The sequence below is a fragment of the Tenebrio molitor genome, chromosome 7 (genome assembly GCF_963966145.1).
Source record: "Tenebrio molitor chromosome 7, icTenMoli1.1, whole genome shotgun sequence".
Classification (NCBI taxonomy): domain Eukaryota; kingdom Metazoa; phylum Arthropoda; class Insecta; order Coleoptera; family Tenebrionidae; genus Tenebrio; species Tenebrio molitor.
Window position 1 is genome coordinate 13,539,114 of NC_091052.1, and position 27,243 is coordinate 13,566,356.

The window sequence follows — 27,243 nt, forward strand, 5'->3', positions numbered from 1 at the left end:
TTTGTTTTTTTCCTAACAAATTATTTACCGGCTAAATTTTCACGGTCGTGCTTCAAAATTTGATTTTGGTGTATTAATCGAGTGAAAAAAATGTCTAGTATATAATATAGAGTGAGTTAAATGTGACACCAGAGGCAGTACAACTAGTGGCAGGACTAAATTCGGAATTATTACCACAAAAATCGAAACAACGTTACATAGGACAATTTTTTCTCACGAAAGTATGTAATAACTATTCTTTAATTCACAAATTTTTAATAAACCATATTTTATTACAGACAGTTTTATTAATAGGTGTTTGTGGTGCCTGTCTCCGAAAGAAGTTATATACTCTGAAAATGTAAAATGTCAAGAGAAGATATTATATTGATAACTGACACAAAAACCAATATTTGTAGATCATTTGCCATTACCAATCCAAACTGGGTTGAAACTGTGAAGAAATATATGGAAGTCAGGTTAAATTGGTATTAATAAAATTGACAAATATTTGAACCTTGATTGCCCTATGGACACAAGATTGAAGTTCCTAAAATGATTCGTGATGACTGATGATGACCTTCCTTCAACATCAAAAACAAAATGTACTGTGTTGCAGCTATAGCTCAAACAATGGTGAGTTGTGTCACAAACTTCGATACAGTGCTTTAATCTACTTGAATTTTTAGCACTTGCTTCCAATATAACTATGTACCAGCAGACAATTCCATCACCAGTACCGTAAGAGAAGCACCAGTACAACATATTGACATTCAACCCAGAAGTAATAAAGCTGACAGTTACCAAATTGTTTCTGCATTGTTCTCTAAAGGGGAGAATTGTAACAATAATGTTTACAACTGTAATTTTACAAAATAAATTATGTTAATAATGTTGCAAATTATTAAAATGTCTTGTACTTAACCACTTCCTGGTGAAAACGAATCATCTTTCTTCATACAAGATTTTGGGGTTAGAATGTTTTGTAAATTTTTATTTTCCAGTTGCACTTTAGCACTAACAGCTAGTACTGGATAAAGTAGGTACACAAAACCATATATCAACTTCTATGGTTTAGTTTTATTGTGCAATTTTGCAGATATTTATGAAATACCTGACAATTGTCAAACTTTTTGACATATACAGCTGCCAACCCAATAGGTTGCATTTTCCCTGTTACGATTATTTTCTTTTTCGATCGATATAAATTAAACAAACACATTTATCGGAAAAATTATTCAGGGAAACGTGTTTTTTTACACCAAATTAAAGTAACGTATGGACACTTTAATTTTAAATTAACTGTGAAAAGAATAAATCAACGGTGTCCGCACATTTTTCCCGTACTCCACGAGATTTTTCCCACATTCCACTAGAAATTTTTGACATTGTACGGGAAATCGCACCTCCCTTGACCTAAAGTGTAAGGTAACGCTATATTTCCCAGATTGGGAGGCCGAAAAAAACTTTAATCGTATCAAAAAAAAAAAAAACAAATATGGTGGATGCGCCGGGACCAATCAAAATGTTACTATGTTTAGTTTCTTGACTATCATTAAAGCAACTGAAAAAAGAAAACCAAATGTCTAGCACAACCCTTAATCAGGACAATTTGTAAGTACATAAGTATTAAATGTTTATCAGCCAGAAATTAGAATTCAAAAATCGTCTTTTTTAGAATTTGCGTTTCTAATAGGTCTATTATTGTATTCAATTTGGAGTCGTTTATGGCTATCTATTAAAGCACTCGTGGTTTAATAGATCTCTAAGAAAATTTATCAATATTTCAGTGTATTATTGTCATTTATACCAAAAAACTTCCAATATTATTGTTCAAACTCTACTTTTTAACATCTGTTGCAGATGTAGTTGCATCCGTTACCTTGAATTACCAATTAATACAAAATTCCCTAGAATGTGAGAATTTAATTTTTTTATTTAAAAATTAAAACAAGGGTGCAAATACTAAAAAAATAACATAAAAAACTCGTTTTATAAGGGCATTGGCGCACTCGTCCCATAGAAAAATCCCCTACGGCTCGTTTTCTACACTTGGGACTCGTGCGCCAAATCAACTCTTATAAAACTCGTTCTTTAATATACTTTTATAGATGTATTGCGTTACAGAAAACAAGTGCAATTTCTAAGTTCTAGGGTAAAATTGATAAATACGGAACTTTGTCACATATTATTTAAATAATTTTTAAACCAAATCTAAAACCTGCTTTAAGAATCAACCAAGAAAACAACGAATCTTTATCTTCTGAAATTAGCTTAAGAAGTAAGTTTTGATTCCCTCACTGTTTCTTGACCTAAAGAAAATATAAAGATTCCATATTTTAGACCTCTCAGGCAAAACTAACAAGGAAAACCATAACATTTTCTCAGTTATTAATCTTTCTAGGACATGAATTATTTCCGAAAATTGTTCCGAGCTCATGAATCTTTTTGTTGTTGTCCGAAATAAGCTCGAGTCGCAGATCCAGACAGACGTGAAAAATTCTGCAAGAGAAAATCGCACGCCAAGTTCTTGAGAACATGTACATCTTTCAAATGTTAAACCTGTAATGTTCGGGTTTTCGCGATAACAGTGATGTATACAGGGTGACTTTGAAAGTTGTACAAATATTTTAACCAGTGGTAGAACTCCACAATATGTAACGATTGCACCAATAATGCCGTATACAAAGGTTGATATTTTTCGAGAAAAAGGGGCAAAAAGTTTTTCAAAAAAACTTGGAATTTTACGAAAAAATGGATTAAAAAAAATCATAGTAGACTTTTTTGTTGTCATTTAATTCAAAATTAAGTCACTTTAACAAGAACCTCAATCTTAACCTCAATTTAAATCACAAATGACTTTCATCAACCTGGAGAAAACCGATATGGTTTTGACCTATGGCGAAACCCGTGGACATTCAGAGCTAGCACGGCAAATCTACACTAAAAGGTTTCCCCAAAGGACACTTCCCAATACACGAACCTTTGTAAACGTTGTCCAGCATCTTCGCGATTTCGGGTGCTTCGAAATGCATTAGCGCGATCTTAGCCGCCAACGAGAAGATCGCATTTTACTTGCAGAAGAAGAAATTCCTCACGAAATTGAAACCAGCCCCGAAGAAGTACTTGGCGCCTTGCAAATCACCTAGGAGTTTCTCAGTTTGCGAGTTCTAAACGCCGCTCAGGGAATTCTGAATCGAGTTTGGTTTTCTTGGGCACGTCGCCGTCGTACTGAAGCTTGCATTGCAAACGATGGCAAGCATTTTGGACAACTTCTTTCATGTTTCATTTTGTACTTTTACTCACAATTACAGTCCTTTTACTTTGTTGTTTAAGCCTTTGTTGTTTTCTGAATCAGTTGCAGCCACTATTTTATCACAACTTTACAAATTTTATCAAAAATTCATGATGAAACTCAAAAAACTTTAACGATAAAAACCAAACATAACCTCGATTGGCATTTTAGGTTTTGCCTTCTTTTAACACGTACTACCTGCACAACTTTCAAAATCAGACTGCATTTTGAGCAATAGCACTTTTTATAACCCTACCAAATGTAGGCTTGCCATTGGATATTTATTGTAGACGTTTTTCTGTAATCTTTAAGGTAATTCCAGTGGTGCATGTCTATTTGTTGTCATTTCAAAAATGGTGGACGCGCCAGGAAAATATTATATTGTCTGGTTTAATTTGTGGTTAAAATGAATTTTTGTAATTATTATTAGCTTGATGGGGAGCAATTCGTCGGTTCGGATTTCCTCTAGGCCCCTTTGGCAGACGAGTTCATTATTTCGGAAGGGCCCTGTCCGTATATCAGCCTTAATTATTTGGATTTAGGCTTATCAAGGGACGGTGGCTAAGTGGGGTCGTTAACGTTGGCGGCCAACTACTCGCCTGTCCCTCAAGATTTCGCTGACCGAAAGCGTGGGCAACTTTAATCTCACGGACTGTGAACTCATATAAACTCGCCAACCACAAACCATTGTTTGCAACTAATAACACAATTCTGTTTCAGCAGACAGATTTCGGCGGAACCGCCCCCGAATCCCCACACGCTTCGATTATGCCCCACGTAACTGTCACTGCGGCTAATTAGTTGCGAAACTATCGGCCGATTAGCGCAGCTGAAACTGCGCCTAATTGAATTGTAAAACTGATTCCGCAATCGGGACACCATCCCCGGCTTTTTGCCTAACAAAACATTCCTCCAGGACCCCGAAACATCTTGTATATTCCGGCATCGGCTTCTTGTTCGGGCCTTTTTGTCAACTCCTGCTCTTGTTATCGCGGAACTCGTCGGATCGACGATTCCTAAACTGGCGAAATGTAATTTCGAGGGTCTCCGCAGCTTTGTAACAGTTGTGTGGTCATGGTCAGCCATTAAATTAATTGGACAAAAAGTGCGCCCGGGGACACCCTAAATTTTTTCTTTCATCTTCGCACAAAGACCCGCTCTCAAAGGGTTCCAATCGATATCACCCGCCGCCTCCGAACCAGATAAGCGTCTTGCACCAGGTGCAACACTCGACTAATGCGAATATGATGACCCCACATTAATCAAGACCCGGTGAAGGCGACACACCGAGTACATTGTTTAAATTTTTCGACGGGATGGAGGCTCAAATCGAAGCGATGTCGCCTCTCCGTCCGTCTAGTTTCGGAAATGCTGATCGGTATTCACACAACACATCCAGCTTACAAGTTGATCCTTGCAGATCCCTGTTTCCGCGAGTAATTCCTCTTAGCCCTGCGGCCTGCTTGCTAAGTCCCGGTCACTTCTTACGAGATATCGATCTCTGACCGAGAGATATCTATCCAGTGGACGCCTGTTTGCTGTCGGCGGACGAACCCTCGGGGATACCAATCATAATTTTATTAAGTGTATTGTGTGCGGGAGTGTTCCTTCTTTCTTGCGATTTACGGAACGACGCTCAAACATTTCATTTGGAACGGTCTGGCTTCCGCTCTTTCAAAAGGGGAACTTCTGAATCGCGATTATGCAGCCGGACATGCTACGAAATTTTTATCATTCTCTAATTCACTCTTGCAAAAAGCTGACCTGAGATTTTATAAAGTTTAGATGACTTCTTTTACTTTTTAATGTTCAGAAGCTCCACTATTTTTGCAGAACAATTTTGTAACTTGATCCAGTAATGCTTTAAGTAGAACAGTGCAGTTTTTTACGTTCGATTCGCCCAGTCAAATCTATTAAACCAATCATTTAGATTTGATCTAGCCCAATCAGTAGTCGACATGTCGTTAGTTATAGTGAGAAAATGTTCGGGCCCTCCACTATTTTTGCAAAACATTTGTCGATTATTTCGCAAATGATATTGGATGTAGAATCACAGGATTGCAAATATAACAAAAATTTTCAAAACGTGAATAGCAACCGATTACAACTTAAAACTGTTTACTTTTTAACACTGAACGACCATCAAGTAATGCTTGGGATAAAATGGCGAGTTTTTGCGTTCAATTCGTCACAATTAAGTCTACAAGACACAATTTTCAGATTTCATTTAGCTAATTTGACATCTGAGATTTCGACAATTTTATTTGACATTTCCCGGCACCTCCACCATGTTTTTTACTCGACTGAAAGCCGGAATGGGCCGAGTAGGATCTCCAATTTGCACAATTACTTTAATTATCCTGAAACTATGATCTCTCTTTGGTGTCATTTTGCGCTTGTTAGCGATGGCACCCGATCGCCGTCGTGAGTTTCGCAATTTGGAAATGTGACGAGCGAAAATAACGTGGGAACTCACCTGCCACGTCGATGCTCAATTTGAACTGTCGGCGGTGGCGGCGGCGGCGTTGCGAGGAAATTACGCAGACGATGGCTCGATCCAATTCTACGTTGGGGTTTCGTTTGCAGTGTTTATAGAGTCCCGGATTCGCTCATTCATTTTGTAAAGTTCTAATTTACACGTTTCGGTATTTGCCGCATTTATATAAATTAGGAGGATCGAGCGAACGACGCTCTATCCGTTCGTCGTTGGGCAAACTGAGAAAAATCGCGTGACTTTATTGCATTTTGTAAAGCAACAATCGGAAACTGAGCAGTAAACGATATAAAAAAAAAACAAACGGCGAGGATAAATTTTATTTCGTCCAGCGAGGTAAATTATATTTGCGCCGACCCGGAGCGACAAAATAAAAAGCTCCGAGATAAATTCGGTGGTAATAACAAAGTTCGCAACATTTCATTTTCTTTAAGATTATTTGAAAGTAACTAATTGCTTTTCCGCCGGAACATGAAACTGTAAAAGATTTTTCAGCGCTTTAGCTAAATCAAACAAAGAGTTTTTAATATTTAATTTCGTCTCGGGGAGACATGAATGAAGTGCTCGCTAATTGGAATTTGAAGGCGAATTTGCAGTTCGAGCGGAAAAATCGAAATTTTCCGATTTCTCCCGGACGCGCAATAACCTAAAAGAATATAAAAGGGACAGGACGTGCCCTTTCCCCACGGGAAGCAATATTAATTCGCAGATGTCAATAACAACAACTTCGGAATACTGATGATCATCTGGCACCGGAGATAAAGGAGAATGGATATATTGCTGCGGTTTCGGAAAATTACCAAACGTTCGATCTCCTTCCGAACAAATATTGAAGCCTCTCTATGCTTTACCGAACTCATTTGCGTCGTTTATTGGCGTGTTCCTCTTTGTCGGGATCCGCCAGGAAAAATTTATGCAGTTCCTGAACGGTGCGGTTCGGGGAGTTTTTAATTTTTTTTTTTTTGGCGGCGGTATCGCTCGAAAATCCACCGCGATATCGCGCGGGGCGACATTTCCGGAATCATTTCCCGCAGCCATTTCCTCGACTAACAGTTAACACTGGATCGTTATCTGCGAATTGGCGGCTCCAACACCGCCCTCTGCCTCCCAGTACAAAAGATTTGCGGTCCGATGACATTTATTACTCGCCAGAATCTAATTATTGCAAGTTTAACACTTCGAAGCCCAACAAATCTTGCCTGTTTAGCGAACGCAGCGCATCTTAAGCAAGCAAGATGCGGAGGACTGCCGACTCGTAAAACATCGACGACACCGTCACGGCCCTCGTAAAATTCGATGTTTTTCTTTTTGAGTCGCTCAAGTAATTGAAGCATCAAATTTAGTTTATCAATTCTTCTGGGTCAAAGGACTCGATAACTATGAGCAGGAATTGGCTCGTTAAACAAGCGATTGCCTCGGGTGAGCAGACGACGCAGCAGGAATGAGTGCGTGGGTTTGCGGCGCAGGATACGGAGACTGTAATTCTAGTACCTTTGTACCGACGAGTAGTCAGCAGTCTAAGAGGTGACAATGTCCACTTCACTGAGGTCTTGACGCTCGACGACACTCACCTGAAAATAAAAAGAAAATCAGGTGGTGATGTTGGTTCACGAGGAGGTTTGGCGAACGGATTTTAAAGGACAAGAGTGAAAAGTGTCGCGTCCGACGCCCTCAAAAACAAAAAAAAAACTTTGGGGGAGACTTTTCCCAGCGCATCCACCATTTTTGCAACAGTAAACCGCTAATATTGGAAATAGCGCGAACTGTTTTCTTTATTCGATTCACGGCGACAAAATCCACAACACACGGTTTTTTAGTTCTCCAAATGCGCAGATAACAAAAATATCGAATTGTCATTCCCGGCGCATCCACCATTTTGCAACACACTAAATTGTCAACTTATTTCTTTTCCAGATTTTACGACAAATGTTCTACTACTGGAAACTTCACTGCAATACTAGTGAAGCAACTGACAGTCGTGATCCCAATCTAAACATGAACAAGGTAAGATATACGAGTAGATATAAGTTTCAGCTCCACTATTTTAAATAATATATTATGTGGAGCAAAATGTTGCAACAAGACGGTGCTCCACCTCCTTAAGCGTCTCATCTGCATTTTCAATCCCGAGCAACCGCTTCGCTTAGTCTACATTGTGCCGTCGCTAATAAACTTCTTGAAAAATTGCTTTCGTACCCGAACAGCTATATAAAGTTTTAGTGGCCATTCGTTCAACTTATAATTATTGCAGGCAAACGACTATTCAAATTAGATAGGCGATTTTATACTGGTTGTGCACCTTTCATTACCGAAATGTCGTAAACAGATCCTGCCAAGGCAGCTGTTTATAATATTACAATGTGCACACAACACAAGACACACAAAGTGGCGTAGATCACGACATTTGCCGAACACACCCCCGATCTTCCCCATCAGATAGGTGAACTCGAAAGGTTCAATTAACCCAGGCAACATAAACAGTGATTATAACACCTGCTTTGTGATGAGTACGCAACACCTGATCTAACAACGTGACTGGTGATGGCGCCATAAGGTCTAAACTGATATTGAACCCTACCCCGAAATAAACAACGATAAGATTTTAATACCTTGCAAAAAATGGGAGCGTAAGATTTTATGTAGCTCGTCAGACAATGGAAATATCAACATGTTTCTCTCTAGGTTATTCCGGCGCCTCCACATTTTTGCCATTCATACATTATTAATTTTCTTGAGTAGTATTAAGGGCGGAGATTTGCGGTTTCCGCCGTTCGCTTCGCCGCAACAAAATCTAATGAACGATGTTTTCAGATTTGTTTTAACTCGTCAGATGTCGGAGATATCGATAATTTTATAAAATATTCCGGCGCCTCCACCATTTTGCAACTGCTACATTACTAATTTTCTTGAGTAGTATTATTAAAGAAAGAGGTTTGTGGTTTTCAGTGTTCGCTTCATCACAAGAAAATCTACCAATTGATCTTAGATTTATTTTAGTCGGCATTTCGATAATTTTCTAAAATATTCCGGCGCCTCCACCATTTTTGCTATTTCTACTTTATTAATTTTCTTGTGTATTATTAAAGACAGATTTGCGATTTTCACTGTTCGCTTTGCTGCAACAACATCTACAATATACCGTTCTTAGATGTGTTTAGTTCGTCAGACATCAATGATAGGGTAAACTGAGGTGGTAGCACTGAATAAATCGAAGATCATTAACGGTAGTACAAATCTTCACGGGGGTAATCAAGCGTTTTTCTTGTGCGCACCTGCTTGTGAATGCTTCGTGTTGCTACCCCCTTGAGAGACCCTTGTGAAAGGCGCCATTGTGTTTTGTAAAGCAAAAGTAACTATTTCTGACAGCTTTAATTCTTAAATACTTTTCTTGCTGTATGAGATACAGACACTTGCTTTTTACCTAACGTATGATTGGATATTTATGCTTAGATTCAATTATTACTATAATATTTACGTAACTTATTTTTCGTGCCTCCGGCCGGAATTTGGTAAATTACAGATCTCGAAATCGTCCAGAAACACATGCATTGCCGGCCTAGTCCGGCTAAAAGTAGGGATTTTGAGTTGTCGGTTGGCATTTGTTATCAGAATTCTATCAAACGTCAATGTTTGTTCTGTGGATGGCTCGTTAAAAATGTTTTTCTATTTATAACAACGTACAAACTACAAAGAAGCAACATTTAACTAAAATTAATTAATTAAAATTACGTTTCGAGCCACTTCTTGAATATGGGCTGGTGTATTTATTACAACAAATGTTTCAGGAAAATGTCAAAAACAAAACAAATTAATTAAATTTAATAAATGTCAGGAAACAAGAGCGATGTTGATTTTAAAATTTAAATGTTTAAATGTAAGTGTTGTCAACACAAAAAAGTCCCTAATACCAATTATTAAAACAAGTGCTTTAACTTCCATTTAACAAAAATCCGCAAAAGTCGGCACGAAAATTTTTGTGTATCACACGTCCAGAAACTGTTTTGCGAGCATTCGTACTTACAATACTCGTCTATCGACTCGTATTGCAAACCGTACTCATGCTCGCAAACGTGCAGTTTCTGGCCTAGTGATACAAATAACTATTCGTCATCGCATGTCATAGCATTCTAAAAAAAACAAATTGGGGACAATAAAAATTTTAATTGGGTCACAACTGGCCGCAGTGTATTACTTTTGGGATGATAGATAATGGTTTTCTGTTGCCACATGCTATTTCGCAAAAATAATAGATTATATCATTAAGAGTAGAAGTGAGTTTTTTTTGTGCTAAGCTCAGAGATTGAAGACCGAGACGAAGTTGAGGTTGACAACTCGGTGAAGCACAAAAAGACCTACTCTGAATGATATATACTATTTTATCTTCAAGCGGATCACAAAAAAAAAATCGGACATAATGTTATCTAAATTATCCGATGTACTTTTTGTAAATTTCCAAGTAAAACTTTCCCAAAATGGTGAATGATCGCGATTTGTAATTTTTAGTATCCTGAACTTTAACTAAGATAGCAGAACCCAAACCTTCGATATCTCCTTGTCAAATTGGTGAATTCATCGCATCATAAGCGCCGGTCAGACATAACCTACAATAATAATTTATAATTCTTCCTCTCGGGAACTCAGAAATGTTACTTTTGTAGCCAGATACTTTTCATCATGAGCATTATGTAGCAATCATACACTTTTCGGGACTTTGGTGGGACTAGATTCTCGAGGCACGGTATGCATTTCGTTTTCAATGACATTGGACATACTTCAGTTATTTCTAAATATAACAAAAATTATCAAAACGTGAATAGCAAACGATTACAACTCACAACTGTTTACTTTTTAACACTGAACGGTCATCTTGCGCTATTTTTGTTTTTTTTTAAATTTAATTATCAAATATTTCGTGTAATTGATAAATAAAAAGTGGCAAATACTTCAAATGACCTTACATTTGACTCGGTCGAGCCGCCTGTGGGACACTTCTACTCCTAGGACTTGAAGTACTTCTATTCCGCTCAGGAAAAAAGTGCCAGTTTAACCGTTTTTCAATAATTCCGTGGTAAGCTTCCTTAGTAGGTGGAACAATTAGAGTAGTACCATATTGTTGACAAATAAATACACTTTTTATTTACTTTCTGAACATTTCTTGTTCCAGTAGGTACTGTTATATGTTAAAAGTCCTCAAAATTAAAATGTTACAACTGACCCCAGTCTACCATAGATTTTTCAAAATATTCCGACGCCTCCGCCATTTCTACAAATCATATTTTTCATTTCATTTTCATCTACTTCATTAGAAATCATATTCCCGGTGCTTCCACCATTTTTTCCTTGATACTATTTGAGCCAATTCGACTTTTTTCTGTCGCTCGTCCAAACAGAAATGATTACTGTTGCTAAACACGACCCCAATTCTGTCGACTTGCAGGTGTCCGGGTAAATATTGAATAAAACAATAAAATCGGGAGTGAATTTATGGCTGTCCGTGACAAAGGCGAGAGAGCTCTCGGTACTTGTATATCATGTGTGCGCTTGATGTTTAACCAGTTTGCGATGATTGTAAGCGAGCTCCATTGTTTCTTGACAATACCGGCATTTTGAATGCAAAGGTGTCAAAAGAGGCAGGGCCGGAACATGCGTCAAACCGTTGTAAGGCTTCTCGTGTTTCTATAGCATTGTGTAAAACTTGAATGCTCAAGATGTTGTGTTTAGTTGACTTCGCAACTCTGAAAACTGATACCTGGGGTATCTTCGTCGGGAGTGTCGAACCTTGATAACTCTGCGCGACAATTTTAAGAAGGATTGTCTGCGAGTGGGGTCAGGGGCGTACTCGCGAGATTAAATCCACTAGTGTGAACATGTCGGGATGTGAGGCGCGTTTTAAGTGCTTTATGAAAAATTCAATTCTGCGAAACGTTCATATTAAAAACTTGACTGTTCGTTTGGAAATTTTCTCTGTATTAAACTGTCTCTCAGGGCAAAACTAATTTTAATATCATTCGCGAGCTCGATGCACCGACTCTGTAAAACTTACTACAAAAGATTTACATCGGAGAGTTGCAATTATGAAAAATTGTAAAGGATTTAATTCAAACGGTGCAGTTGGAATCTCTCTTTGATCCGTAAAAAAAAATCGGTGAAATAGAGATGCAGTCACAGTAACATGAAAAATGGTGGGCGCCAGAAGCCAAGAAAATGTTTGCCAAATTAATTCACCCGAACTGGAGTTTTTGCCCTTCCCTGGACTCCACTTTCCCTTGAACACACCGATGATAATTTTCGATTCTGTTTTCCACCGCCGAGCCGGTTTAATCTGCCCCCGGGTTCCGGTATCCGCTAATAAAAAATTCCGTAAAACGGGATAACTCTTTGGCGCACCTATAAAAAATGTGTAGGTGTTTTGGCTCAGGCTATCGGAATTTTCAGCAGGCCGTAACATATTTTTAACTGCGTTATAAAAAAGCAGTAAAAGTAAGACCTTTTTCAGGTGACCCGCATCATCACTCCCCTGAATAAGTTGTAAGTCGACAATCTGACTTGGAATCCCTCTTCAGTTTTCAGTTTTATGTTTAGGGTTGCAAATGTATGCGACAATGCTTTCCACTTTACATACAAAGGTAGTGCCCGTCCCGGTGCCACTTTAAAATTCATAGTGACGGTGCACCTGTTATTCGACTCCCAGATTTATGCGGTCGACTCTTCCGAAACCCGGGCGGGGGCGGCGACAAAATTACTTATGTATCTCCGACTCGACAACACCGCAGCCAGATTTTTATTAAGCGTTATTAGTGGCCGCACGAGCTACACGTTTATTGCGTGTCCGTCCCTGTACGCTCGGTTTTTATCAGCGATACGCGTACGTGCCACCCCCGACCTGCATTCAAAAAAATACAAGCTGTTTTTGCGCTCCTGCAGATAACGTGCACCGTGTGTTTAACATAACAATTAATAATAAATTATCGCTATTTGCACGGATAAAGCGGCGGTGGATAAATGGTGGCAGGTTTAAAAAATTACGAGGGCCAGGATCGACTGCCCTTTCGGCGTTTCGCGGCGGATTTTTACTGCCAGTCATGATTCAAATTAATGAATGCGTGCAGTCGGCCCGGTGACTAATGTGTCGCGTGTTGCTCATTAGGACTTTATTTGTTGGGGGCGGCGTGGGCTCCCGACGCTCTCGCCGGTCCACCATCTGCAAGAGACGAGGGTTTCTAAAATCTGTGAACAATCTAAAAAAAAAAAACACTAAACCACTTAACTCAACAGATAGTATGTTACTCGATCGGCGTGTAACGACGGCTATTACTCGCGAGCAGCAATTGACCATTACACGCGAGTTTAATACGACAAAAATTTCGGTTTGTTATTTCATCATGATATACGAATATTGGACTGTATCATAGCAACTTTACAATGGTCGATTGTATTGTACTTTATTAACCATGAATGTAAATACGTTTACAAATTAGTGTCAGTAATTAATACAAAATAACAGTAAACTAATAACAATAAAATGGTTTGCAAATGCAGTTTTCTCATTCGTCGTAACCAGTAGAGTAATGAATATCATTATTTAAAAAGCGCATCTATAATGAATGCATTATTCAATGGGAGTAGAAAAAAAATTGGTCTGGCGCATCCACCATTTTTAAACATTTTTTCAAAATAATTTGTCAGGTTATTACTTAGAAATTTAAAAACAATCTGTTTTTGTTTGGCACAAACGCACCTCTTTGTATATTTTAAAAAATCATCTTAAGCAAACGGTTTAGAGATACCTCTCGTCTAGAATCCCTCTTGTCTTAATCCGATTCCCTCAAGACAACACTCGAGACAAGATGTGTACAAAGCCTCCTCCTTTATTTAATTTCAATCCCTGATTGATCTGCGAGTATTATATTTGCCGACACCTCGATCCGTTCGGAACCGCCTCCAGATCGGTATTTGTCTTGGAATAATAACGTTTTTGAGTCCCATAATACATACACACGTCCATTGTAGGTCTGGATATAATAGAACCGGATCGTGTTTTAACATAATGGACCAGTAATTCAGGATAATTTAGATTTAGATTTGACCAGCGGCCGATAGGGAGAGGCAGCAGACACACACAATGAACAGGTACCAGCATTTGTGTTGTCAGTACGCACAATAGGTAAGTGTGTGCATATGCGAAATGGGATTCCATTGTTATGATTCAAAGCATCACCGGTGATTGATAGGTGGGGTACGCGGCGGTCGCCGCGGGTGCAGGTCACGACCCCCAGGTATCCAGGAATCCTGGGGTGCACTCCTTCCGGGGCATTACCGGAGGAACGTTCGTTCGTCGGAAAGTTTCTTCGCGACTCCATTAGTTTTTCGGTTAATTCGCGTCCCCTTTGAGGCCCCATATTGTCAGATGTCAAATATTTGCGAGCGCCCACAGAAATATGAGCTCTGTCAAGCTGAAAAGAAGCGGAGGTTATTCATCATTCAAAATAAACAGGACGCAAACGATTCCGAACGCGCAGAATATAAATCTTGTTTTATGGAAGGGCGCATTCTCACCGCAGTCATCTGCCATGAAAATCAAGCAGGAGCGTTAATAAACATCGCCGAAGGAAAAACTCGATGTCCGACATCTTCGGAAAGCGATGGCCCTCGCGGTGTTATTTATTGATTTCGATTTTATCCGCAAAATAACAAGTCGACGTCGTTGCATGATTGATGGCTTGTTAATGTAAATTCTTCTCGGCGAGCAAATGTATTGGTGTTCCGCATCAGCAAAAAAGGCGGATGATTTGCCGGGAGCCATTCTTCATTCACGAGACGCCTCTCATGTTTGGTTACATGTGCCAGACATGTTTTATGCACCGGACGAGCGAAAACGCCCGGATCCGCGACTCGACAAAGAAATCTGCGATTAATTAGTGCCGACTCGAAAAAATAAAATCTCCGGAGCCGCTCCGGCAAACAGTTAATTGTAACGACCCGGAGGCACCGAAAACGACAAATATTTATACTTCCCTCGACACATAGATTATCTTAAATTTCTAGGAAATGTAATCAACATAAACACGCCGAGGTTTCTGCTCTCGCTAACGAGAATTCACATTTTTTACAATGTTTACATTTAGAATCGCATTTCTTTCGAAAATTCATTATCTTAATTAAATTAACGTTGTCCTTTGGACCGTGTTTTTGCTCATTCCGGACACGAGACGTCGTTATTCTCGAATCACTCCTGACCCCCTCATTATTCGTTACACATTACATTTATCGCATCGATTCGAAAGCGTTTAAAACCGGCGTCAGTTTTTGCCGTCGCGACGAAACTTCAAATGTGCTTTTAATGGCCACTCTCATTCCACCGACATTTTCACGCTCGCTCTAATTTCGTCCAACAGTTTCCATTTCGCGGAGGTGTGATGTGGTGGAAGAAACACGATGTCGCAGGTGTCGAAGAAGCCCCACGCGGGGCGGTGTCACCTTTCCGGCCAGCCGAGACAATTACAAGAAACATTCAACACCGAAGGACAAGGGGGACATCGAGGGCGGGAGAATCATCACGATACGGTCCTGGTAGGGATGCATTTATATCAATAAGCTGAGCGGATTTGGAAAACGCCACCGAGCCGATCGTTTTCACTATAAATTCAATTATAAAGGGGGTGGATGATAAGGGAAAGCGGTTTTATGGAGTCGAGGGATGTGGCCCACGATTAATAGCAAAATAGGTGGACGCTGGATGAATCTGAATTTTTTTTTAATTTCCTCCCGCCGGTTACGTCCTTTGGTGCGACGGATCAAACGAAATGTGAATCGTTTTGAGAAGTATCAATAATTCTGGCTGAAGCGTTCGCGATTATTATCAATTAGCGCAACCCTCTGCGGGGCGGACAATTCAAATAAAACGATTACAACGGTGTGGAGTGCATTAGGGCAATCGCACACATCCGCGGAACAGATAAAGGCCGACATTTTTAACAATGTACTTGCAGAGGAGCCGTAAAATGTGCGATAAAAGAAATTGCTCCAAAATGTATACAGCATTTAATGCGTCGGGGCGTCAACTGGAAAATTCCCCCCCAATTGTTGGCATTCAACGAGATTTTATATTTGCCATGACACTTAAAATAACTAAGTGTAAACGTTTGCATTTCATTTTCCGTTCGGATGGGGATTTTTTTTTGGCCTTTTTGTCAAATGGCTGTTTGGAATTGGACAAAAAGCAGACCGTGTTTGCCGGTTATTGCTCTTCATCTATTACGCTCTCTACTTGTTAAGTCCAACTAGTCGCAGTTAAATAAATACGCGATGTGTGCACTCTATTTTTGAAATAAACGTTCAAACAAAAGGATCGAATCGTGGTTTCGAGGGAATTTTGTGGATGGACGGCGAGGAAGCGGCGAGAAAACGCCCCTTTAATTTGGAAGGCAATACGGGTAAGTAGCGGCTAGTTATCGGCCATTTCTATGTATAAATACATGTTCAATATAGGGGAGAGAATCGATGATTCCTTTGCGCACTAAACCCGCGCCTAAATATAATATATCTATCAACTGCATTCTCTTATATTTTCAAAACGGAACTGCAGATGCGGCTAAACGAAAGATCTTGATGGAGATTGAAACCGAGACGATTTGCAAAAAAATCCTTTATCGGTCATAAAATTGAACCGCAAAACGGATAATGAGGGTATTGTTGTTCTTTGTCGTACCCCTTATTTATGACTACAATAAAATTTTATGGGGACCCAGATTTGTCGGGTATACATAAATAATTAACGAGATTATTAGCGATCATAATGTTTTGAATGGCTCGAGAAAAAAATTATGTGTCTATATTAGTCTCCCCAGAGGATAAAATCACAGTCGAAGTGGTTGTTAAATAAAAGAAATAATATTGAATTTAAAAATAGTGTATAGTACAATTAAAGAAAATCATAATTTTGTCGCCTTTTCGTTAGAAACCTTTGGCCCATGGAGCCCAGATGCTAAAGAGCTTTTTAAAGATATAAGCAAGTTGCTGCTTGAAAAATCTGGTGTTTCCGAGTCCCCTAGCTATTTCCAGCAAAGAATAAGTATTGCTATCCAAAGAGGAAATGCTGCTAGTGTTTTGGGAACTGTGGCCAAAAGCTCAGGACTTGAAGAAGTTTTTTATTTGTTTAAAATTTAGTTTACATATCATATAAATATTATACATTATTATCAATAAGTATGTTACAAAATATTCTAAACAAAAACCTTTTACAAATATATAATTATTCAAGTGTATAGTATTTTCTTATGGAGGTTCGCTTTGCAATGCAAGGTCATTCGACTGATATAAAATTAGGAGTTTATATCGGTTAGTGTTGGTCGCAAACTGTTTAACTGAATTTACAAAACTACCCCTCATCTTAAGCTCGCCCTCTGTTAGCCGTCAACTCGTACTCGATAAACACCCTTGTTTTTACGTCCAAGGATTCGCCCTTCACAACGACTGTCTGGTTTTGTGTCCTTTTTCATTTTGAATTCTATCGTCCGTCCAGTTTCTTTATTTTCTCATTCTCTCTTCGAGAACGGTTCATTTCTGCAACGAATGAAGATGCAATTGCAAGTGTGTGTGGGGAGGGTGCATCTTGAAACCGGAGTAAATATCCCTCGTACCCTAAGGTAAGACAAGTGGTAACCGATGATGGTCACTACGTTATCGTGCCTCGAGGGTAACATCTACTCGGCCAGGCGTATTCTGCAGTCGGTGGTGCAATTGAGGATATCGCTCCCCCAGGTGCTCTCCGCTTTCGGATCATGTAAGACAAGAGATATATAAGTTTTTTTAGTGTCCATTTTGATTTTTACACCTTCGCATTAGCGAGCCCGTTAAACCTGACCGTTCGATCTCACCTCGACGTTATCTTGCGAAAAACGGGAGCGTACAAGTGCCCGCGGGACCTCACGAAGTCAATAAAGATGGAATGCGGCGCACAGCTTGCACTATCGTTGTTCGGCGTTATTTTTCTTTTCTTTTTTTTTTTTTTGGTTGGGAAAATCGTGTGAAACGAATGTGTAATGGAGCGCCGCTTAACCGGCGCACAAAGAAGCCGAATTATTTTCATTATTTCGTGTAATTTTAAACCGTCGGAGTAAATCCCGGCGGCTTCCTTTTAATTTTTGTTTGAAAGCTTATAAATCTCGCCTTTCTCCAATTATGCGACTTTTCACATTCACCAAATTAATTCCGCCTCGTCTTGTACGACGCGCACGGAATCGGCAGACCCGCACTTTCTTCCGTCGAGCACTTGAATCAACAATGAGACTTTTAACAGTGAGATACAGTAGCTTTTAGGGCTTTCCGCATTCTCTAAAGTTGAAAGGCTTCAATTTGTGAGCCGCGGCGGCGGGTTCGTGTCGATAGAGGGGTCCGGATTTTTCCCCGGATTCGAACCGGCGGTCGCGTTTTAATTGGACGCTCCCAGGCGGATGTCGCCTTCTTATCGTCGGAGCTTTCCGAATCGACACGCATAAAGCTGACGGCAGCTTTCGGGACTTTTTATATGTCGGTCATTCGGCGGCACCGCCGAACTCTAAGAGCGGAGGCGTGCATTGTAAATTATCTCGATGTTAGTTTTACTGTTGCCCATCAGGGAGGAACACGGCTGCCTCAAATGTAAAAGTCATAAAAAAGAAATAGCGGCCAATCTCTGCCAAACGCCGACAATAAAGATGCTATTTTGACTCGGACGTAAAGGCGGGGGCGCTCTCGACGCTCCGCGCCCGCTCCCCGGGAGCGGCTCGCGGTCGAAATTGCCGTGTCCTGTTGCTCACCAAATCGATTAACCAAAAAAAAACTTCGTTGTCGCTGAATATTTAAAAACCTCATGTTCTCACACTTTAACCGATGAGTTACTTCACAAAACATCCGGAACTTGCAACAGCTGAGCTTCTGGGTAACTTTCACTCTCACTGTACTCACAAATGAATATATTCATTGGTAACTTCCTCAGTTTTAAATATTGCAACTTTGAAACTTCTCAGTACATTCCTTCAGTAGTTAGATAATCAGCAGGTACTTCTGATTTGCTGTTAATGAATATTTTATTTGTATTTTCCATTTTTCTCAGAGAATTTTCTCATTTTTGAATATTTCATTTTGAAATTTTCTTTGTATTTACCCAATCAATAACTGTACAAAACAACGTAAGGATCTCTGCATTAACCCTTCTAATGACTGAGATCCAGGTGGGTAACTTTCACTATCTGACTCATATAGGTATTTCCGAGATATTCTTTCTGATAACTTTCTCAGTACTGAATATTGCAACTTGAATCTTTCTCACTTTATATGTGGTTAACTACTCTTCAAGATGAAATTAATATATCGATGCTAACATTTCCAACAGCGGATCTCTAGAAGAATCGATTTTATTGTGTAACCAACAACTCACTCACAGTGAGTATGTTCAGTGATAACTTCTTTTTTAATTAAGACTGTGATTTCAAATTTTCTCGATATCTCTGCGGTAGCCTTTCTGACAATCTAGTTCCACAGGGTTACTTTCATTTGACCGACTTTTTCCCTATTGAATATTTCAATTTAAAACTTTTTTCAATTTGTATCGAAACCTTATTTTACACTACTCTGGGCCGACATTTTGGTCCCGGTGCGAGACGGTGCCGTCCATCTTGTCTTTAACCGCGTATAAAACGAGAAATAACTAAAAGTGACCGCGTGGTGGTGCAATCTTTTATCCCAGTTTGAAAGTAGCACTTACTGTAATACACTGAAACCATATATTCCCCGGAATACGGCTACGAACAAAGAATACTGATGTATTCCGGCTGCGGTTCTCACCTTTGAGTCTCCGGTCTCTGCAGATCGACTTATTGATTCTTCGCGCGCTTGTTGTTTGAATATTAGATAAGCACAGACGGAATTTAATCCCGATGGTATTCCGCATGCAAACCCAGAAATGCGATATTTATATTCGGTTGTACGCTTTCCCGCTGTTCACACCTATTTTCCGCGATTTGCAAGCCGACACAAAAAATCACAATTCTCATAATTCCATCATCAGCGAAGAACCGAAAACTCTCCACCTAATTTCGAATTCGAGTCCGTCGCCTCCACGGCCACTCCTCTCCGGTTTAATTTTCCGGGAGGAAAATGAAATATTCACGCGCTCGACCGAGAATGCCAATCGAATTCATATGCAGGTCGCTTGTTCGGTGCACTCGCCATTTTCAAAACGAATGATGTTCCAGCCGCACACACGTCAAATTGCACGATTTGAATAAAATACCGGAACGACGCCGCCCAATCGCAAGTCCGAAATCGAAAAAACATCGCTAATACCTGTCGGGAATCTCCAGTTGGTGACTCTTCACAAATCAAACATCTCTTAGTTGGGAGATCAAGTCGCAGCCGTGGAAGAGATAAAATTTGCTCGCAAACACACGTGTTGTAAAAAGCGATAATACCTTGTAGCCACGGGCGCGGAAAAGATTTGCTTGCTTTTCTTATTCGTGCATTTGCAAAGATTCGGAACGGTCGACCAAAGAAATATTTACTGGCGGCGGTGCGGAAGGAATGCAAGAAATGCTTGTGCTGGTGAGGGGAGGAAAAAAACGGATTCTAGCCGGAGGGATTTTTTTTTTGGAACTGGTGGTGTGAATTCATTCGAGGCGGGCCTAGGAATACGACGCTTTTGATCCGGTCAAGGCCAATTCTTGTCCATTGAGGCGAGGGAGAGATGTAATTTACGTTTTTTTGTAAGATATTAAGAACAGTTTTAACCGAGTCAAAGATATTCGAAATAAATAGTATTTGTATATTTCTGTAAATTGTTTCGTTTGGACGTTTTCCCCTTTGCTGCGTGTGCCTTATTAGACGAATCTAATATCTAAAAAGTGCGAGTGCGTAACGAACGTAGTGGATTTATCGATTCGGTGAGGAATCACATGAGCGATGCCTGCTGACTACGGCACTCCGGGGAAATTACCGGAGTCCGGACGGTCGCGGCCACCGGATCCGATGCCAAGATTTACCGCTGCGCCACCGATAGCGGTAGCACTCACTCACGCTATTAATAAGAAAGTTATAATCTTCATTAAACGGTATCCCATCGAGGTTCCCGGAGGAAAGCTGCCAGACCGCACACGCATTGTTGAAAGCTGACTTTTGTGACCCGACAAAGATTAAACTCCCACAAAAACGACCTCTTTACAATGTTAAAGGCAGCTTTTTGTCCGAGATCAGTAAATCGCGCATCAAAAACCGCTCCCTGTCCTTCCACAACCATCTGTAACGGCCAAGTTCGAAAGCTCGAATAAGAGTTGTTAGTTGCCGGTGGTTCGAGTCTTTTGGGAACCGGTAAATTATGAGCCACATTTCATATGTGCAACCTTACATAGATGAGTTACCTTATTATTTACGAGACCGCACATATATCTCAAGATACCGGAACTCGTTTAATTCCAGTCCGGCCCAGCGGCTTCGAAAGGACGCCCAAGGCTCCATAAAGACTACAGATTTATGGGTGAGGCAGCCGAGCTTGCAATCTAGGCCAATGCAAATACACCCCACAGATCCAGCTTCGATTTTATTACCGAAAGACGTTCGTTCAGTCTTTTCAGATGTCTCACGCAGATTCTGAATTATCACCTCCGCTCCGGCGCACACCGGACTAACGTCGCAGCTTTGTTCGACCGCCAGAATGACATCTGTCAAACGTCGGTTAAAAGCTCTCCCTCTCTGGACGCAGGAAATGGGTCTGGTTTTCGCGATCGGATTTATGGGCGGTTTGGGTGCGTTCGCCGCTTTTAATCCCCCCAATAAACAATACACTAGCGACATCTGGTTTGTCTTTGATTCGCGTGATATATCCGCTCCGGATATCCGCCATTATCTTCATTCATAAATCAATCTCAATCAATAAGCATTACGCCAATCACGGTTCTCGAATTAAAATGGACGATCCGTACACGAATTATTACATTAATCTCCGGGGCATCGAGCCGGCCATTTTCGGATTTTTATACTTGACCGTTCGCCGTGATTGATATGCGTTTCGAAATTATTTTTCAACTGCCCCAGATAAGATAATCCATTAGCGAGATGTTACTTATTACACAAAAAACTAGATTCGATGATTGATGTCCCGTGCGTGCGATTAATTTTTCCAGTTCTTCCCCGGAACAATCACTTTCAAGTGAAGTCTCGACGGCCCCGAAGCCGAATTCTCCCCAACTTCGAGCCACTAGTTACGCCGCTTTTACTATAATTCGCACGTAAAATTTTTAAGTCGGGGTAATATGGCGTTCATTTTAGGTGACGTCGTAAATTCGTCATGAAAATGTGTAAATCTTACTTAATCCTGTGTCGAAGGCGAAAAAAGAGACTCCGAGTTGCTGACCTCGTAAAACGTACCTTAGTTGTCTTTATAAATCTCGAGTCTGGAAAACAAAGACCTTGTATGACACCGCCGGTCTTTACGATAACCTGAATTCCTTTATAATTGGCAGTTAACCCTGCGCAAACTGGTTATTAAACCCAAAAAAAACAGTGATAAAATGCGCGATAACCATCACCGCAGGTTGTCCCTTTCTGTCACGAATTTTTGTTCCTCTTCGGAAGTCGAGATCGAGAATTCTTCATTCCGAAGAAAAATTTGTGCATCCAAGAAATGCTCTGAAAATTGCCGCGATCACGAAACAACAACGTCGGGTTACTTGAGACCCTCTCGTTCTCGACTGTTTACCTCTGCCCTAACAGGATGATCCAGGTTGTTGGATTTAGTCAATAGAACGCGCCCCAACCCTTTAAATTACTTTAGGCAAGCTATCCGGGAGCCACATTTGCGGCTGAACAGTTCAACCGACAACAAATCAAACGGACCGCTATTTTGAAGTGTCACCTGTTCGAGTAAAAAATTTACAAATGCAGGTTGGGTCCTATTTGCAGATTGTCAGGGATCGCTAAATTCGCGACACGAACGGTCATTTTTAAAATAGACAACTTTTATTATGTCCGCTCGAGCGGTTCAATTCCCAAAGAGAATCGGACCTCGCAGCGAGAAGTTAATTAAAACAGACTCCCGGACAAAGCAGGAATAAGAGAATCCTCGCGATTGTATAAAATGTGTAAATGCACGGATGCCCTTTTCACCATCTCGCACATTCAACACGACCAGTCCACGGGAAAAAATCCCCCAACCCCGTCACGCATGTCTTTTATATTTCAAAATATTACACGAACGTTATTTTGTTGTGGGGTTTACGACAACTTGACACTTTTCCACGGTTAAGCCGCAAGTGATTGATATATTTTACATTGTGCGACCACCTATTCATAAACGTGCGAGTTTATCTTGCGCGGTCGGCGGATCCGGGTCCGGAAAAAAATCCCGACGAATAATTAAACCTAATGCCGTCCATTATTCTCCTAATTGAGTTGAAGTGAGAAAGTGAACTTGACACCGAGACAATTTATGGCGGTTCTTTGTGCTAAAAAACAACCACAAATTAATTTCGATGCAAATGAAGCGAATCGCATAAGCGGTGCGGTGCGTGCGTATCGCGGTGCTGATCGACACGCCTCGCGGTTGCATACTTGTGCAGAAGCAGCGAAGGCCGCTGGGGGTCAGCCTTAAGAAGTCGCAACGATTGATAACGCATGGATATCACGTCGTATGCTAAGTTGGGACGTGAGACCCCCCCGGCCAAGCGAGCCTCTTCGGGTCCCACAGGACGACTGGTCCTTCCGTTCGTCCTTTTCGAGCCCTGGAGACAGACCCGGGACGTTCACGTCCTCCGCAGATGAACTTACACTTATCACTCGATCGGACCTGGAACCAGGACCCTCGGAAAAATTTCAAACTATCGTTAGACAGTCACGGATCCTTCGACAATTTGTTTTCTTCAGGACACTCTAAGAATGTTATTAAATTACGCGATCTGAACCCGGCGGAATGATTCATTATAGCGAGAGCCGCCCTCATCGGATTTTAATATAAAATTAATTAAGGAATTAATTGATCCTTCATTATTAGTCGTTCGGAGCCCCTCGAAGCCGAGTAAATTTGTGTAGTTTTACAGCGAGGATTAACAACATCTGAAATAAACCGTCAGCATTGCTCGATATTTGTCCGTTAATGATTCCCCGAACAAGAAAATGTAAATAACGACACTCGATTCGTATCTTTTAATTAAAGAAATAGACTCGCTACTCGTCCATTCTTTTATTCTCTGAGCATGTTGCCAGCGATGAGTGGAGTCGTCAAGTTTCTTTACTGTCGCCAGTTGCACCTGCCGACTCTTCGCAAGCTTCTTATTCACGAAGAATTATGAGCAGAGAGGCGAGCCCCCACTTAAATTAACACTAAAATAAAAGGATTACAATCGCCTGTGTTGTGATCGCGCGAGCGGCACGGCGTAGTCACACCGCGACCGTCCGGACGGAGCGCTCTCATGCGTTACAACCCGTCCGCATTGTGCTCTCGACTAGAATCGAGTACGGTCCGAGCAGTATTTACAACTCGGTCTTCCACTTCTTCAAACTCAACTTGTTCGACGTCTTTGCAACAAGCGCTGCCCTCGAGCGGCCCATCCAACGTCCATTAAAGAAAAACGCAAACATTTAAGTCAGAAGCGCCGCGAGCGTTTGCTCAGCAGAAAGTGTAAGATCGAAAATATTGATATACATGGCTTACCGATCCTGTTTAACTTGTGCGAGACTGTTTGCGAGACTGCATTAATGAATCTCGACAAGATCGAAGAGTCGCTCGACCAAAACAGTGTCAGATTCGAACGGACACGAAATTCGATCGGCGAGGGTTTTTCTGTTTGTGAACGCACCACGAAGAGGAAACCGCGCTAAACAAACCGAATTAAATAAACCACCTGTAATTACTTTTGTGTCGGATCGAATTATCGCGTTTGAACTGCACTCGCGTTTTTTTTTTCAATCGGTAGGTGGGGCTCATCCCGAGGCAGAGATTGCGAGTCGAGTGAATGTTTAATTCATGGAGGCTTTGAGAGGCGAACGCTCAAGTCGGAGGCGTTTCGCACTTAAGCGACCTGAAATTCGTGTCGCTGAGAACCATCTCGGCTGAAAAAAGCGCCGGCTTAATGATAAGTGAATTATTGCGCGGTTGCAATTTTCGGCCAACTTGTGATTTATGGCTTTTACGTATTGTGGAGGTAATAAGGGCGTAAAGAAGAAAAACTGCTTCCTCTAAGTATAAAATATGCTATCGAAAGAACTAGGAGTGAACATGAATAAATTACGATATTAAAGGGGCGTGGGACCGCTCGACACGTTATTAAAATTTTAAGGGCCGAATCCTTAAATACGCCCCTTAATGTTATATTCTTCTATACCACAAACGGACATCCATAAGTCACCCGAAAGCGGCTTACTCTGAGCCGTCTCTGCTGTTTCTCCGGCACAAGAAAAAAACCAAAGAGACTTCGTTACCTATGGTTGTCGGCGGGAGCAGCGATTCTCGTCCGGTCGTAATTAAAAGAATCGGAGTTTCGAGACTCCGGACGAGTTAATATATCAAGAGTAAATTAATACGAAATGGGAGGAAATGAAAATTTATTATTTATAAGGCGGTAATTTAGAGACTTAACCGCAAGATAGTAGACGACGTCAAAGATCTTGTTCTAAGGCTCCGGTCCCGGGAGAGCCGAGGGATTTCATTAAACCGGTTACAAAAGAACGAACCAATTTAAATTAAGAAATATTTTATCAAAAGATCCCGTTGCCAACAAACATCTCAATTAATCTCGATGCCGAATGACGACGAGTCGACCAGACTTTCCAAGTTGTTCTGGTTGTTACCGAGTTAAACGAACGATGTGCTTGTAAATCTGCATAATTTGATTATGCAAGTTTAGCTAACCGGTAATGGCGGAGGATCACAGGAATAATAATTTTACCCGGACGCACATTCGACCCTCGCATGCTCCCGATATTCCCACGAAATCCTCGCCAACTGGTGCTCGATGAGTTCGCTCCTTTCCCGGTTGTTCGGCGAGACACACAGTAAAACTTCGCTAATGAATCGTTTGATTTTTAACAGTTCATTATCTACTTAAAAGCACAATTTGTGCGAGCTTTCCTTGCACAACTTGAACGCAGAATTATGCAAATCGGCCCTCCGCAGGAATATAATGGAGTCATTGCCGGCAAATTAAATCGATTTTCTCTTAATGAGCAATTCGAGGCGGGTGAACGTTTTATTTTTGTTTGTCGGAGGTGAGAGCGTGGCATGGGTAGGAGTCAAAAAAAAAAATGCTAACGAACTCGTGGAACGTGCCTTCGGTGAATTTAGAATTTACAGGGGATCCCTTTCTGGTGCGGATCCTACATAATTCCGAAAATTATGATGTGAACCCGGGGAATAGATCGAACTCGATAAATCTTCCACGGAATCACACAAAGAGGGACAGAGCAACAGTCAGAAAGAAACTAATCGACGTTCGCATCGCAGGCATGCTAATGGTGCCATCGGGGGTGAAATATTCCGAGTTTATTAGGCCGGGATTTTTCTAACTCGACTCTATAATTGTAAATAAAAAGATGAAAGTGAAAAGAATAAAAAAATAAGAGTGGGAACGGATGGATGGTTGAAAAACCTGAATGCCCTAATCAAATATTAAAATCCGGTCTCGTTAGCATTCCGGATTAGTGTTTGGATTGGCGAGCGAGCCACCCCGATGGCACAGTTTTTCCGTCGCCATCAAAGAAATCACCCCAAACATCGGCATTCATTATTCCCGAGCACGTAATCATGACCGATAACCGTTCCGTCACGGTTCCCGCCTTCGTCAAGAAATATCGAAGAAGTCGGCCAAACCTCCAAACAATATTATTCCGGTCCCTCCGCCCTCCTCCATTGTTTCGTTATTCCTGACGGCGCTCGGTTCGGGAGTCGTGGGACAAATTGTCGGTGTGAAAAAATGTCACGTCTGCCCTACGTATAAAAGAAGAAGTCTCTTATCTGAATCCGAAGGATAGCGGATATATCATTTCACGGAGGATGCGCAATTTTCATTCAATCAAAACGGGCACAGACTTCCCGCCTTGCGGTTCGTCGTCTGTCTATTTTGCGGCGCGTTCGTCTCCAGTTTGTCATCTTCCGAACGCCATCCATCTTGGCGCTCTTTGCCTCCTGCAATATTGACCGTGTTGTCGAACGACTCCTCCGAACGGAATTACCGGTTTCTTGCACCGACCGATTTACGGGGGCGGAAGTTGTTTATGGGGCTCGTTTTCGCACCCCGACGTCGATTCCCCGTCGACTCGTACGTCACCACTTGAGGAACACGCCGAAAGATTACCTGCGAACACCGTACGTCCTGCTTTACCGACCGGAAACGGCCGCCTTTCGCCGCCTCCCGCATCGATCATACAATTAGAGAAACGAAAGACCGGACTCGTCGACTCGTAAATTTCCCTCCGCGGGAATTGCACCCCCGACACATCCGCGTCTTTCGCG

The 27,243-nt window shown here is 41.1% G+C and overlaps 1 protein-coding gene and 2 long non-coding RNA genes across 4 annotated transcripts in view; 1 reads left to right on the forward strand and 2 right to left on the reverse strand.

The window, feature by feature from the left end:
* Sema2a (Semaphorin 2a) overlaps window positions 1-27,243 on the reverse strand; it is a 281,547-nt gene that overhangs the window by 199,490 nt on the left and 54,814 nt on the right. The window contains exon 1 of one of the 2 annotated variants that reach the window (XM_069054100.1): window positions 7,260-7,339. The exons of the other annotated variant lie outside the window; for it this stretch is intronic. The gene's annotated coding sequence lies outside the window, so the exon portion shown is untranslated. Of the gene's footprint in view, window positions 1-7,259; window positions 7,340-27,243 lie in introns of those variants that run through there. 2 annotated transcript variants of the gene reach the window in all.
* LOC138135395 (uncharacterized) overlaps window positions 1-27,243 on the forward strand; it is a 96,979-nt gene that overhangs the window by 24,706 nt on the left and 45,030 nt on the right. The window contains exon 3 of the long non-coding RNA XR_011160967.1: window positions 7,683-7,772. This is a non-coding gene — a long non-coding RNA (uncharacterized lncRNA). The remainder of the gene's footprint in view (window positions 1-7,682; window positions 7,773-27,243) is intronic.
* LOC138135774 (uncharacterized) lies at window positions 398-1,585 on the reverse strand. The gene is made up of 2 exons (XR_011161073.1): window positions 905-1,585; window positions 398-839 (listed from the first exon to the last, which is right to left on the reverse strand). It is a non-coding gene; the product is annotated as an uncharacterized lncRNA (long non-coding RNA).